We start from the raw sequence: 13737 nt of genomic DNA, 5'->3' as shown, positions 1-13737 counted from the left end.
GTGCACACCTTTAATTCCAGCACTCAGGAAATAGAGGCAGTGGGGTCTCTGTGAGTTTAAAGACAGCCTGATATATCTAGTGATTTCCAGGCTAGGCAAGGCCACTCAGTCAAACCTTGCCTCAAAAAACAAAAACAAAACCACCCCCCCCCCCAAACAAACAAACACACAAACAAAAAGTCCAAAACCCAAAACCAGAACAGAAAGGTTTTCTTACTCGGTTTACTTTTAAAATTTAGGCTATCAGTTAGACTATAAAAATCATACTATTTAATCTTCAAAACTGTTTGTATTTAAGATTCTTGAAAATTTTGGATCCTGGTCAGAAGGAACTCCAGGAAAACATCTGGGACCTAGAATAGTCCCAGTGAGTTGTAGATGCTGAATAACCATTTAATGAAGGCAATCTTGGGAAAGCTTATTTTAATCTTTAAATAAAAACTAAAATCAACTCTAAGAATGAAGGAGACTAAAAGAACTCATATGCTCAAAAGATTGCTCAACTAGTTAAAAACTTGTGTGTGCATTTTATTCTGTTTTAATTCCTAGGTTCGGTTCTTTCTAAGTATCCCTTTGACTTGTTTATATCAAACTGTTAACAAGATCTGCCAAAGATACAGCATAGTAAAAATATCATTAAAACTAGATCTCGCTTTCATTGTCTCTAGAAATCACCCACCATAGAGTAGTCATATACAGCGGGAAATACATAAAACAAAGGATGTGTGTGCGTGTGCGTGTGCGCGCGCGCGCGCGCGCGTGTGTGTGTGTGTGTGTGTGTATTATAAATCTTGGCTATATTGAACCAAGAGGTCTATTTCTAAGGCAGACTGTCGATTGTCATTTTCCCACAAGGTGTGTAATTTCAGCACACCTTGTGTACCCATACAGGTGATTGCCCTCTGACTTTCAAGTGCACATTCGGCTACTTTAGCATAAGGTTTATCTTTGTTTCTGCCTGTTGTATTGATTTTTTTTCTTACTTTCTGAATTTGCTTGCTAACGAGGCAGTCACAATCTCAAAGCATTCTAGTCTTGATAAACTTATCTCGCACTATTTTGGCCTATGTGATGGCTAACCCATTGACAAAAGAAATCTAAGCTGATAAAAGCCTTTCTCGGCCACTTGTTAGCAGGCCGGGCTGTAAAATCATAACACAATGCTCGCCTCTTTCATGGGGCACCACAAGGCAGCGATCAAACCCATCCCTCCTCACTTCCATATCCAGTGGAGTTGTAGTTTATTACCATAACCCTCCCAAGTCAAAAGGACACCAGTTTCAAGCCTGGCAACTTGGTATAGAGAGGGCTTCCTTCCTGACCCCTACTCTGCTGGGCCTCACTACCTGTCTTCGCCCACTGTCTACAGGTCCCGAACATTAGAAAATAGAAAATGTGATGATCTTTGTGTGTCTCTGTGAAATGTGTGTATGTGTGCGTGTGTTTGGGTGTAACGCGCCTCCTGTTTGGCTGCGCCGCCCGTCCGTCACGGCGCGGGCCAATGGCAGGCTGCCTTATATAAAATGAGTGTTTTCAGTCTCTCCGGGTTGCATGTACTGTATGTGGAGCAGTGTACAGTGGAGCGGAGGCAGCGCGGCTCCGCAAGCTCCTCTCCACTTTCCCATAGAGAGCCCCTGACTGGCCGCTGAGGGCGAGCCACACACACGCCCTCGCGCCGCGGCGAGCCCGCGAGGTAGGCGCCCGCCATCCGCAGCCTTCGCAGGCGCTCTCCCGCACTTTCTGTTTTCCTACTCACTTGCGAGCCGCCGGGGCTGCAGCCCGAGGACTCCGCGGCAGGAGCGGCGGCAGCGGCGGCGGCAGCCGGTAGGGTGGACTTGAGGAAGGCGAGGGGAACCCGCGCGTCCGGAGCCCGAGCCGCCACCGGCCGGCGCCTCGCGGGCCACTTTCCCCTCAGCCAAAACTTTGGGTGGCGAGAGGTCGGGCCGAGGGTCGCGGCGGCCGCGCCGGCGGGCCCGGGCCGGGGGGCGCGCGGCGCTGCCCGGCGAGCGCGAGCTGGGGGCCGGGCTGGGGAGGAGTAGGCCAGCCGGTGCCAGGCTGCGTTTGCAGGCAGCACCTCTCGGCGCCCGGGCAGCGCCGCCCGAGGGGGCACGGAGCCGGGGCGCGGGGTTGAGCCGCCCGAGGAAAACAACAACGGAGCGGTCCCCTCACGCCGGCGGGCGGCTCGTGGCCGCCCCGGGAGCCCCAAACTTCAAGGAGGCGAAAGTACGTGGAGGAGCCCCGGGCAGGGCTCGGCTGCCGGGGGAGGTGGGGCCTGAGGAGCCCGGGGCAGGGGTGGAAGGTACGGGAAGGCTGCCCTCGGTGGGTCGGGGCTACATTTGGTGTGTGTGCGACGGTGACCGGGACCGGCAGCCCGGTTGCTCGTTCATCTGCAGAGTTAGGATTTGGGTGTTCCGGCCCCGAGATCGGTGTCCCCCTCACCCCCCACCCCCAGCCAAATGCGCGGCGAGTGGAGAAAGTGCTGTTCCAGTGCCAGAGTAGCCTGGAGGAAGAACAGGGGAGAGGGGAAGAAGGCGAAGAAGGCGAGAGAGGGAGAGGAGGGGAGGGGAGGGAAAGGGGAGAGGGAGGGGAAGAGAGAGAGAGAGAGAGAGAGAGAGAGAGAGAGAGAGAGAGAGAGAGAGAGAGAGAGAGAGAGAGAAACGGGAGGGAAGAGAGGAGGGGGGAGAGGACGAGGGAGGCTGTGTCAGGATTTTGCTTGAATGTGGGATTATGTTGTGTCAATAAGTTTAAGGTGGAGAGAGCGAGGCTGGGGGTGGTGGCGGTGGAGGGGAGGAGGAAGGCCTTGGCTGGTTAAAGACTCATTCTGAAGGTAAGTTATGGCATTGCACGGTCGCGATGACAGAAAACTTGCAGATCCTTTATCCGGGGATGGGGTCGATGCCTCTAGAAAGAGCTCCCCAACCCTCGGAAGCCACGCTCGTGTTACACTGTTATTTTCTGCGATCCGGGTCGCTAGTAAATTACAGAAATCAGACTGGAGGCTTCTTTCCCTCCTCCACCTCGAATCGCTCGCTCACCCTCAGAAATGTATTATTATTATTATTATTTTAAAATTTATTTTGGGGAGATCGCATGAAACTTAACGTAACTGAGACCGAACCGGATTCTTGTAATTTACAAGGACCCCGAATCCAGGAATCTGGAACACGTTTATGTGTGAAATACCCGCGATCATTTCTGCTAAATGAGGAAGGTAAAACGAAACGATGCAAAAAGCTAAGACACAACATGTACGACAGAGGAGGGGGGGGGGAGAGGGAGAGACACAGAGACAAGCTATTTTTTGCTTTCCTTTCTACAGAAAGGAAAATAAAGCGTGCATTCCCCTTCCTTCCCAGTGTGTAGGGTCTAGTCAATATTTTAACTGTCTGAGGACAAATTAGCCCAGGTGGATCTTGTTGAAAAGTTTCTCGAGGTGGGGTGGAGGTGGGGGGGGGAGGTAGCTGGAGGGGGAGGTGGGTGGAGGTGGTGGGGGATGGGGACCGAGCTAGCTCTGCCTCGGCTAATGGTCATTGGCCTGGGGCTTTGAAACCATTGCCTGTCCTGCTAATGACACGTCCAGTTCTCGTCTACCGGCCGTGGACGCCGGGCTGCTGTTCCTGGGGCTGGCTGGCGGGGACTGGGGTACTTTCCCTGCACGAGGAGGGGCGCTCTCGGCCATCCCTTGGGGCTGCCCACTCGCGGCGTGGGTTCCCCACGCGCGTCCTCTCCCCTGCGCGCCGCCGCCACCTCTGCTCGCGCGACTTTTGTAGCCAGTCTACGGCCAGGGGGCGCGGGGGTCCCCGCAGCGGACATCTCCGGGCGGCCACCCGGCACCCGGCCCCACGCGCGCCACGCCGCGCGGTCCAAGGCTGGAATGGCAGCGCGGGGCCGGGCGGCGGCGGTGCCTCCCTGGGGGGCGGCAGAGGCAGCGGCGGCGGGATCTTCGCCGGGGCCCGCGGGAGGAGGAGGAGGAGGAGGAACGGGAGGAGGAGGAACGGGAGAAGGAGGAGGGGAAGGAGGAGGAAGAGGAGGCGAAGGAGGCGTTTTTTCCCCCCAGACCGCCGCCAGTTCGAGCGGGCACGGGCACAGGGACACCCCACTCGTTGCTCCTACGTTCTGGAAAGGTGTTTAGAAGACTTTTACGCCCGGAGTGTAGGGTTTGCACTTCATTTTTTTCCTTCCCCCTCTTCCCCAAAGCAAGATGGACTCTATTGCCTTTCTCTTTCTCCCTCTACCTCTGCCTCTGTCTTGTCAGCCTTAAAGATCGACATTTTGTACTAAGATGCAAAGTTGATGGTGACCAGCAACAAAGCCTGGGTGGGCTCCCGGGATCCCTCCCTCTCTCCTTCTCCCTCGGCGTTTCCTAGCCTCCCCCACCCCGACCTCGCCGACCTGGTGGCCTGAGCTTGCTGTCGTGGGCTGTGGAGAATTTGTTTCCCCAGGTCGACTCCGATCTCCGTCTCAGAATTGTGACCCAGCCAGGCTGTTGGGAGCTGGCTGTGGCCGCCCAGGTCTGCAGCGCTGAGGGCTGCGATACCTGGACCCGCTGCTACGGTTGCTCCTCCAGGCTGCCTGGCTCTTGGGCAGAGGGAGGCACGGAGTGCCTATCGATCTTTACCGATTTGGTTACCGGTGTATTTGCCCAGGGGGTGGTGATCACTTGTGCAAGTTGATGAATGATCGTGGTGTGGGCTTTGCTGTTCAGAACAGATCAACTTTCTGCTTTGTACAGACAGAGTAGGAAGCAAGGTTCTGGGCAGACCCAGGAATGCCAGCTGGGCTGCCCCCACCCCCTTTGAATAATCAAAGATGCTTTCCCTTACTGCCCTTGCTGCTCTTTCGTGGAGGAGGGTGGAGACAGGCAAGGGGTTGGTATGGAGCTGTGCCCTTCCCTCATTGAACTCTTGGAAAGCCTTCCCATTCTGATGATGTGCTTTTATTTGCTACCTATAGGTCACTATCGTCTGACAAAGGCTTTGCTGCAGTTCATCTTCCTTCCTGTGTGCCTCCCATTTACCTTCCAGGGTAAGTATGCACACTCCTGAGAGAGGGAACTGGGTGTCTCTTGGTAGTGACAGAAGGGTCATTATTAGATGCGTAGTGGGGTCATGTGGGGTTATAATTCTCTACCCCGCAGTTGTCTCACTGAGTTTCTCTCACAGCCAAACTCAGGATTTTTAGTCTTTCCAGTTCACCTGCAGGTTATTGACAGCGAAAGTTAGTTGAAATGTTTGTTTCTTGTTTACCTGCAAGTGCCACTTGAAAACTAATTATCAAATAGACAATTTAGTTGGTCGAAGTTTTATACAGAGTTGAAGGCCTAATAAATTCTCCAGACACTAATGTAGAAGCTTGTAATGTATGAATGGACTTAATAAAAACCCAAAAAAGCACCACAGTGGGGACTTCTCTAATTAATTATGTGATGTGTTTTCTTCCAGATTCCCATCTTCTCTGTTACTTTTGGGTTGGGGAAGGTTGTATTTAGGTGGTACAGTAAGCCTTTTATTTAATGTACAAGTCTGATTCAAATTTGGTCCTAACTTCCACAAAGATTTATGCAATTGGAGAAATTTGGTACATAAACATCTATTCTGAGATTTATCGTTAACTGCCATTTTCAAATATACGCTTCCCAAATCTCCGAAATGGAAAAATCTGCAAAACATATCTGGGATAGTTAGTGTCTGCAAAGTTTGTGAGAGATAACCGCGTAGTGAAAACAGTGTTTGAACAGCATTTAAGAGCAACACGGTGTTTGGAAACTACAGAAAACTAATTAGCAAGTCTGCCTCTCTTCTGTCAAGGCATATGGAATTGCCGATGGCCTAAGAAAGCTAGCTGTACTGACTTTTATAAATCAACTGTGGTGCTTTATGATAGTACCATAGTGATTTAGAAATTATGCTTTGTGAATAAAAATGAGTTGTAATTCAGTTCTTCATGAAAGAAAACTTAGGATCCTTGCCTTTCTTGTTTCCTGATTGGCTGGGTGGGATAATGTATATATTAAAATGTGTTCTTGCTAAAGGGATTAAATTTGAAGACCAGGCCTTTGTGGTAGTCCATAGCCAGTAACAAATATGCTTGGATATTACTGGGTGTTTAGGTAATCTAAACTTTGTGGGATTATTTTTTGAGTAGTATATTACACCAGTCCTCACAGGTATTTCTTTCAGTCAGCAATCCTATAATGTCACATATATCATGGACTAACTGGAGTGGTTTTAATAGGATTATTTTGAAGGTGAATTTATAGTATGTACCACAATATGCGGATTCAATTCAGTATTGCTGATTTTTTTAAGTTTTTTTCTCATTATGGGAATAGATTGAGAATACATTACTGCTTTTTAGAGAGCACCCCACTTACACACAAAGCTAATTGTATACACTGTGGTGAGCAGTTAATGTTACTTTTCCCTCTGGAAATGTATTTGACCAATTCAGAAACTTAATATGAGAATCAATACCACAATAAAAGCAATCTGATCAGCTCTTGTACTTCGTGGAGATAGCAAATGCCTCCTTCATTAAAACAGTGTTTTCCAGAACTATCTTTGAAGTCAGTTCAGTTATTGTGATAATGTACAACTTGCAATGGGATTTTCAAAAGTCACCTTGTCATGAATTGCCAGTTCTTCGCATCCATAGTGTGTTTACCGGATGTGAGTCTTCACTTATCAAAGAAAGAGTTTAAAGAGGTTTCTGCTTCTGCATCATCAAGAGTTTCTAAATTTTTCTTATTCTGCATATCTTTATTAAATTCTGACACTGAAGCCTTAATTTGCATTTCACATAAAACAACAGCTATTAAAAGGGTGGCTTATCTGTGTTGTTTCATGGTGCCACATCTTTGGAATACTGGGGTGGATTGAGTAAATCTCCATTATAGACTTAGGTATCTAGGAAGTTTTACAATTTTGAGACTTAATAAATCCATCTTTATCTTAGAATCTGATTAAAAAAGTGTTAGATTTATGAGTTAATGAGATAGCTTTGTTTTTAATATAGAAGGAACAATGAGCCTGAAAATAATGTTATTTGGCAGCTAAACTAATAATAAAACTACATTTTCGGTAAAATTGCAAACAATTTCCAGTTATTATTTTCCTTAGTTCATAAAGATCATAGGTAACAGCCAGGTCCACATCTTTAAATGAGCCTTGATGTGGTTATCAATTTTATGTTAGAAACCTTTATTTGAAGTAATGAAGAGTTCCTGGCATTACCTTACAAAAACAACAAATAACTTTTGGGGGAGTGTCACAACAGGCATGCCTAATTTTGCTGTACTAAAAGAAATGCCCACTCTCTTCTTAGTAAGTCACAAAAGTGCTGACTGTGTTTCCAGTTGTGGTAATTAAATTAGTTTAGATGCTTAATTTTGATATACTGCACCATCAGCACCGTAGAGTATCAGCGAGTAAAGTGGTAAGCAGGTACTTTGATGTCCACTTCATTTGTTAATAACTTATCACCAACGGCAGCTGTTAGGATAGACTTGTTTGGCCTGGTACCTCTCCTGGGCTTGTCATCGGATGTGCCGTCTATATTTTTGAGTCACATATGCGCAAAGTTTGAGTGTGGTGTCAGCCAGTATGCGTGGTTGGTCATTTCAATATCTTAAAGATTGCCATTCCTTGGAACACTAGTACATTCGTGATGCAGCATCTTAAAGCTGTCCAGATTTACCTAGAAAATCCTTGTTAATGGGATCCTTCTCATTTTTTTTCCTTTCAAAGAAAAAAAATATGGTAAGTATTGAAATAAGTGCCAGGTAAACAAGAGCACGCTTAGGAAGGCAACCCAGTAAGGAATTCTCTCTAACAGTGTAAGGAGAGGGTGAGAAAACGAGGGAAAGACATAACAGATGAAATTTTGACGTAGCCGCCAGAATACATAGTTAAATTATACCAGTCAGTTTGAGGGGCGAGGTAGTGAAATAACTCCACAGGATGAGGAGGTTGGATTAAAAAAAAACAAATGAAAGCCATTAAGAGTGAGAAAACCTAAAATAATTGTAAAATGTTAGTTAAATAATTCTATGAGTAGTTAAGCACAGACCTCAGAAAAGGGTTTATGACAGAAACCCTTAGAATGGAATAACTAAGATCTTAAAACATGACAGAAGGATGGAGATATGTGTGTGTGTGTGTGTGTGTGCATATATATATATATAGACTGAGCATTGCAATACAGTTCTACGTTGCAAACAGCATCCTAGTACTAAGTAGGTCTCCCGAGACAGTATATGGGACCCTCTTGGTATTTTCTGTCTCCATAGAATCTTTATACGTTGCATTTGTTCTAAGCTATTTTATTAAACAAAGGCGTTGAGTATTATCCTCTAAGCTGACTTTACGACCTATTGTTTGAAAATACCAATCTTGAGTGCATGCTAAAAATGGAGGCACCATTACTAGATATTCTGATTTGGTGAGGCCCAGAAATTTAGATTTTAATCAGTACAGAAGGTGATTTTGCAGTAGGTGGGAAGGACTTTGAGAAACTCTGGCATAATGCACTGAGGGCTAAAGACCGAACAGGAGTTACCTCTGAAATTGTTGACTGCTGAAGTCTGTTCCAGCTTCTCCAGACTCAGGCCATGTCTTAGTGTGTGCTCAGTGCAAGACTGACAGAGCCCTCATCACTGTAAATATCCCTGTGTTAGTGTGTGCAAGACAAGGAACAGAGGGTTTGCACATAAAGCCTTAGGCTCTATTGTGCTGTCTGTGTAGCAGACGAGTTGAGGGACTTTGAGCTTGTCTTCCCATAGCTTTAAAGTTTTGAAACTTCTGTTACTGTGCGTGCAGAATGTCATAACCATGCAACAGTGTGAGAACTACACAGTAACGTCAGGCATAGTTCTTAGGTGTATTCAGCACTCAGTATGTAGTGTCTGTGTCTTATTGGACAAGTAATTAGGGAAGGAAATAATAATAATAATAATAATAATAATAATAATAAACAGCCAGGAAAACCAAAAAGCTAAGGCATGCTATAGTGGTTTTTGGATCTGTGGAAAGGTTGTCTAACATCTTTAAAAAAGACAGAGCCTGTTGTTTGAGTTACAGCTCTGTGGTAGAGTGCTATTCATATAAAGCCTGGGCTTCAGTCCACACCCCCGACAATCAAAAGCATAGCATAGGACAAGAGGACAAGAAAATGACTTTCTATTTCAAGGTGCTTAGTTGAGAGCATTGCACATTATTCTTTTCTGATAACTTTTTTTTTTTTGCATACTGGGGTGCCTTAGAATTTAGTGGTTCTCAACTTGTAGGGGTCATAAATCAAATATCTGATTCATAACAGGAGCAAAATTACAGTTATGAAGTAGCAATTAAAATTTTTTCTGTTTGGGGTCATCACAAAAAAGAACTGTACTAAAGAGTCACAGCATTAGGAGGGTTGAGAACCACTGCCTTAGATCGTATGCTCTTAAACTTTCATTAAGACACATGACTGAGCCGGGCGTTGGTGGCACACGCCTTTAATCCCAGCACTCGGGAGGCAGAGGCAGGTGGATTTCTGAGTTCGAGGCCAGCCTGGTCTACAGAGTGAGTTCCAGGACAGCCAGGGCTACACAGAGAAACCCTGTCTCGAAAAACCACACACACACACAAAGACACATGACTGATGCTTACGTACGGGCATTATGAATCCCTTCAGTGATAGACATGAGTAGTCTTTTGCATAGCCTCATACCTAGTTTCTATAGAAGTTCTCTTTGTGATTAAAAACCACTCCTTTCCTTATCAAGACGATGTATCAGAGTATAAGTAACAATGACATAATAAAGCTCTTAAATCTGCTCATGGACACACATGTAAAATTACTTATAAACTGTAACACTTTATTCTAAATAATTACTCAGGGCATTCTTCAGAAGCTATTGAAATTACCTCTCTGTCAAGATACATTTTAGTGCTTAATAAGTTATATTGCAGAGCATAAAAAGAAAGGACAAGCTAAGGAGAAGATGAGTGGGACACACATGAACCAAATCCCTGAAAAATTTAGTGTAAAACCCAAAAGCTAGGGGTAGCAAAACAGGAGCTCACATGCAAAGAAAGTAAGAAAGTATAGGAGTTAAGCATCAAGGGTCTCAGCAGTGTTACTTTGTGTTTACATGGTGCTCTGCACACAGACATTCATTTTTGGCTTGTCTCAGTAATCATTTAATTTATGTGAGTAAATTAAACTAAGTAACTTTTGTTGTGTTTTCTAAGTTTTAGAATTAGCAATGCCAGAAACTCCTTTCCTCTTTATGAATTCTAATTAGTTTTTTTTTTGGGGGGGGGTTTGGTGTTTCGAGACAGGGTTTCTCTGTATAGCCCTGGCTGTCCTGGAACTCACTCTGTAGACCAGGCTGGCCTCGAACTCAGAAATCCGCCTGCCTCTGCCTCCTAAGTTCTGGGATTAAAGGTGTACACCACCAAGCCCGGCTAATTTGTTAGTTTTTAATTGTCCAATAAATTAGTAAGCTTTGTATATTTTGGAAATCTCTTTGTACTTTTATGTGTCTTGGATATAGATTCAGATTATTGCAAAAGTCTCAAGACATTGGTATCAATAGTCATTTGGCACCAAAACTGAACCCTGTCAGAGGGTTTTTCAAATAATTTTCAAGTCCATTTACATAGCAATATATGGTCATTATTTGCTCTATTGTAATGTAGCTAGGGATTTTTCCATAATATATGTTGCTTGTAGCATTTTACTGTATTAAAAAAGCCCACGAAAACCCTACAAAAGTCTGAATCTTGACTTATGTGTAGAGGTATGGGTTTTAAATAAGGAAGGGGATCCTATAGAATTAACTTCTTTAGTCCATGGACCGAATGTTGGGCCACAGGGAGCATTTTTTTGGTGACTTTAATATGTGACCATCCACCTGTTGGACTTGCCTTCACTGCAAGCTTCTCTGTGACTTATGTTTCTTCATGTAAGGGAGCAAGGAAGAAGGGGGTGTAAAGCCAGGTCAGTCCAAGAATTGACCTTAACGCCTGTCCCCCTCAGCTGAGCAGAGGGAATGGCCTCGGGAATGGGACGGGCTTACTTACACACACCAACTGCTTCGTTCATGCTTAGATGAGTTTCATATTTTCCATTTTGTTATAGTTTTTAATTTTACTAAACAAACACAACTTTTAGAAGTGTGCACCACGCCACTTTTTAGACTTTTGAACACAACGCAGGCTAACTTCACACTGTTTTACTGTAATTGGGGGTTTCAGGAAATGGTTATATTTCTTTCATTATTGTGTCACTTCCCTGTGCTTCTTCCCATCATTCCCCCCACCCCCACCCCAAAGGTAGAGTATTGCCTGAACATTTGTTTTATCCTTAGAGTGTTTTGGGTTTGTTTTATAGAGATTCTCAATTCCTTCTTTTTAAAATTAGGAGATGTTAAGACTAAGCCTGTTGCTTTTAAATTCCAATATAAGCACTATGGGCAAATGAAAGCTTGCCGTGAAGATGGCATCTGACTGAGTATTACCTTCTAGGAATAAAATAACACCTTGTCTGGCTTATCATTATGCTAAAATGTTCAGTCAGTTGTCATGGACAGACACTGAAAGTTGTACCCTGAAGAATTGTTGTTTTGCTAATGCTTTCATTATTTATAGGGCTGTTCTCCTCCATGTAGGAGAGCTGCAGATTGAGGACTCAGAGGCAGTTTTATTAGTCATGTGTTGATTATTGTCATATTAATAAGTTCTGAGTGTTACTCCCCACCCTGACTTCTTATTTAAGGACATATTGTTTTATAGTCCTGACTGATCTTGAACTCAATCCTGCCTCTTACCAATTGCTGGGGTTATAAGACTGCATTACTATGCCTGGCTGGATTTTTTATTTTTATTATTATTATTTTGGTGTGTTTTCCAAAACTTACTGAAGTAGTTCTGTGATTGATTATAAATGAAGTGTAGTGGTGCTCAAAACAAAACGAGGAAGTAAATCTGCAAATTTTGATTATCTACTAAGTTGTGGTAATGTAATTTTTCCCCTTTTCTTTCTTCATTCTCTTTTTCTTTGGCTTACTCTGAATCTTCTGCTCCTTCTTTTAACTCCCTTCCCTCTCTCTTCTTCTTTCCCTTCCTCCCTTTCCAATCTCCCCATGAGCCTGTACACTGTAAAATTTTAAAATGAGAATCTAGAGGTAAATCTTATTTTTTAAACTTTTATTTGATTTTAACAATTTATAGGTCTCAAGTCATTTTAGTATTTAATGCCGCTCATATAATGAAGCTGTTGGTAAGTGAGTTCGAAACTTGCCAACGTTCCTACATGTGTCAGTTAGGACAGTGTTCCGAGGAGCCTTCAAGCGGGGCTGTGTGAAAAAAAAGACACCTGTTGTTTTGATGGAGTAGATGGAGCTAAACTCCGTATTCTTTCCATCCTTTGAAATGATAGGATGGCTAGTAGTTTGATTATACTCACTGGAAAGCTGGGTGTGCTTTGTAGAACGGTTTCCCGGGTTGTATGTTTTACACTGGGAGGAAAAGAGAAAGCTAACTTAGACTGAGCGCCTTCTTTGCTACACAGTTCTACTAGTTTATTTTCTATAATAACATTCAGATGAGAAATGCCTGTTTTAATGACAAGGAAACCAAGTCTCGGGATAAGTAATTTGTTTGAGGTCATACAGCTAGACAGGGATTTTGCAAGGTGTAGACTGCCGGTGTGCAGTACCGTAGCCACCTGGGACTTTGTCTATATTTACCTGCTGTTAGGGCCACATGCCAAGAAGCCAGATATGAAAAGGTTTGGAGAAAGTTCCACCAAGAAGTCCACAGATTTTCTTTCTCTCAAAAGAGAAGCCTTCATTCTGAAATGATGGGACTCGATTCTTTATCACTTTTAAAGGAATGATGTGAGAAAGGTTCCTGGCGGGGCCTAATGTAAACTTTAATGCATGAGGTTACTGTGAAAGGCAAGACCAGCCCCAAGCTTAGTTTGCAAACTAGTCAGCTTCCTTTTTTGTTGCCCTGTCTCACATTGAAATGCCCATAGCCATTCTTCTTTGTAATTTGTAATTTCTATCACACATCAGTAGAGATATTTTCCTTTATGAGCAGTTGACTTTTCTCATGTTTGTGTTCTGGAGTTCTTTAATATCCAATTAATAAGTATATTTTGCTAGAAAAATTTGACAGTATCACATGGAGAGGACTATAAAGTAGTTTCCTGACATTTACTTTGAAAGAAAATTCAATATTAGTGGAAAAATTACTGAGTATATTTTATTTCTGGGCATTCATATCTGAGTGCCTGTTGGTCAAACATGAATTATGTGTAGAGTTAGAAGTTTCAAATCATTAGTTTTGAAAATGGGTTGAGATATGTGTCTCCCTTTATTTTACCTAAGAAACTTGCTTCTATTGTGATAAGTAGAATATAGTCTATAAGATAAAAGTTTGCATAGGAAAATGTTTGTGTGTAAAAATATAAAGTAACATTTTTGTTACTAAGATCCAGGGTCATATGAAATCAGTCTTTTTTTTTTTTTCTTTTTTAAAAGAGTTATCTTTATTTTATGTGCATGAGTGTTCTGTCTGCACTGCCTGAGTCCATTCATTGCCAGAGGAGGCCAGAAGAGGGTGTCAGATCCCTTGGGACTGGAGTTACAGACATTCTGAGCTGCCACGTGGGTGGTGAGCTACACTCTGGTCCTCTGCAAGAGCACAAAGTGCTTGCTTTTACTACAGAACCCCTCAATTGTTTTCT

At 43.9% G+C, this 13737-nt stretch overlaps 1 protein-coding gene across 25 annotated transcripts in view; it reads left to right on the top strand.

Moving 5' to 3' along the window:
- Nucleotides 1–1468: 1468 nt before the first annotated feature.
- Bbx (bobby sox HMG box containing) overlaps nucleotides 1469–13737 on the top strand; it is a 240623-nt gene continuing 228354 nt past the window's right edge. For 5 of the 25 annotated variants that reach the window (XM_011246007.3, XM_006522555.4, XM_030249279.1 and 2 more), the window contains exons 1-2: nucleotides 1605–1693; nucleotides 4954–5025. The gene's annotated coding sequence lies outside the window, so the exon portion shown is untranslated. Of the gene's footprint in view, nucleotides 1825–2136; nucleotides 2224–2635; nucleotides 2828–3493; nucleotides 3643–3968; nucleotides 4158–4953; nucleotides 5026–13737 lie in introns of those variants that run through there. The other 20 variants (XM_006522546.3, XM_030249278.1, XM_011246009.2 and 17 more) reach the window with 14 other exon arrangements.

Source organism: Mus musculus, chromosome 16 (genome assembly GCF_000001635.26).
Source record: "Mus musculus strain C57BL/6J chromosome 16, GRCm38.p6 C57BL/6J".
Classification (NCBI taxonomy): Eukaryota; Metazoa; Chordata; class Mammalia; order Rodentia; family Muridae; genus Mus; species Mus musculus.
Note: the sequence above shows the minus strand (reverse complement) of the source record. Positions and strands in the feature narration are given on the sequence as shown.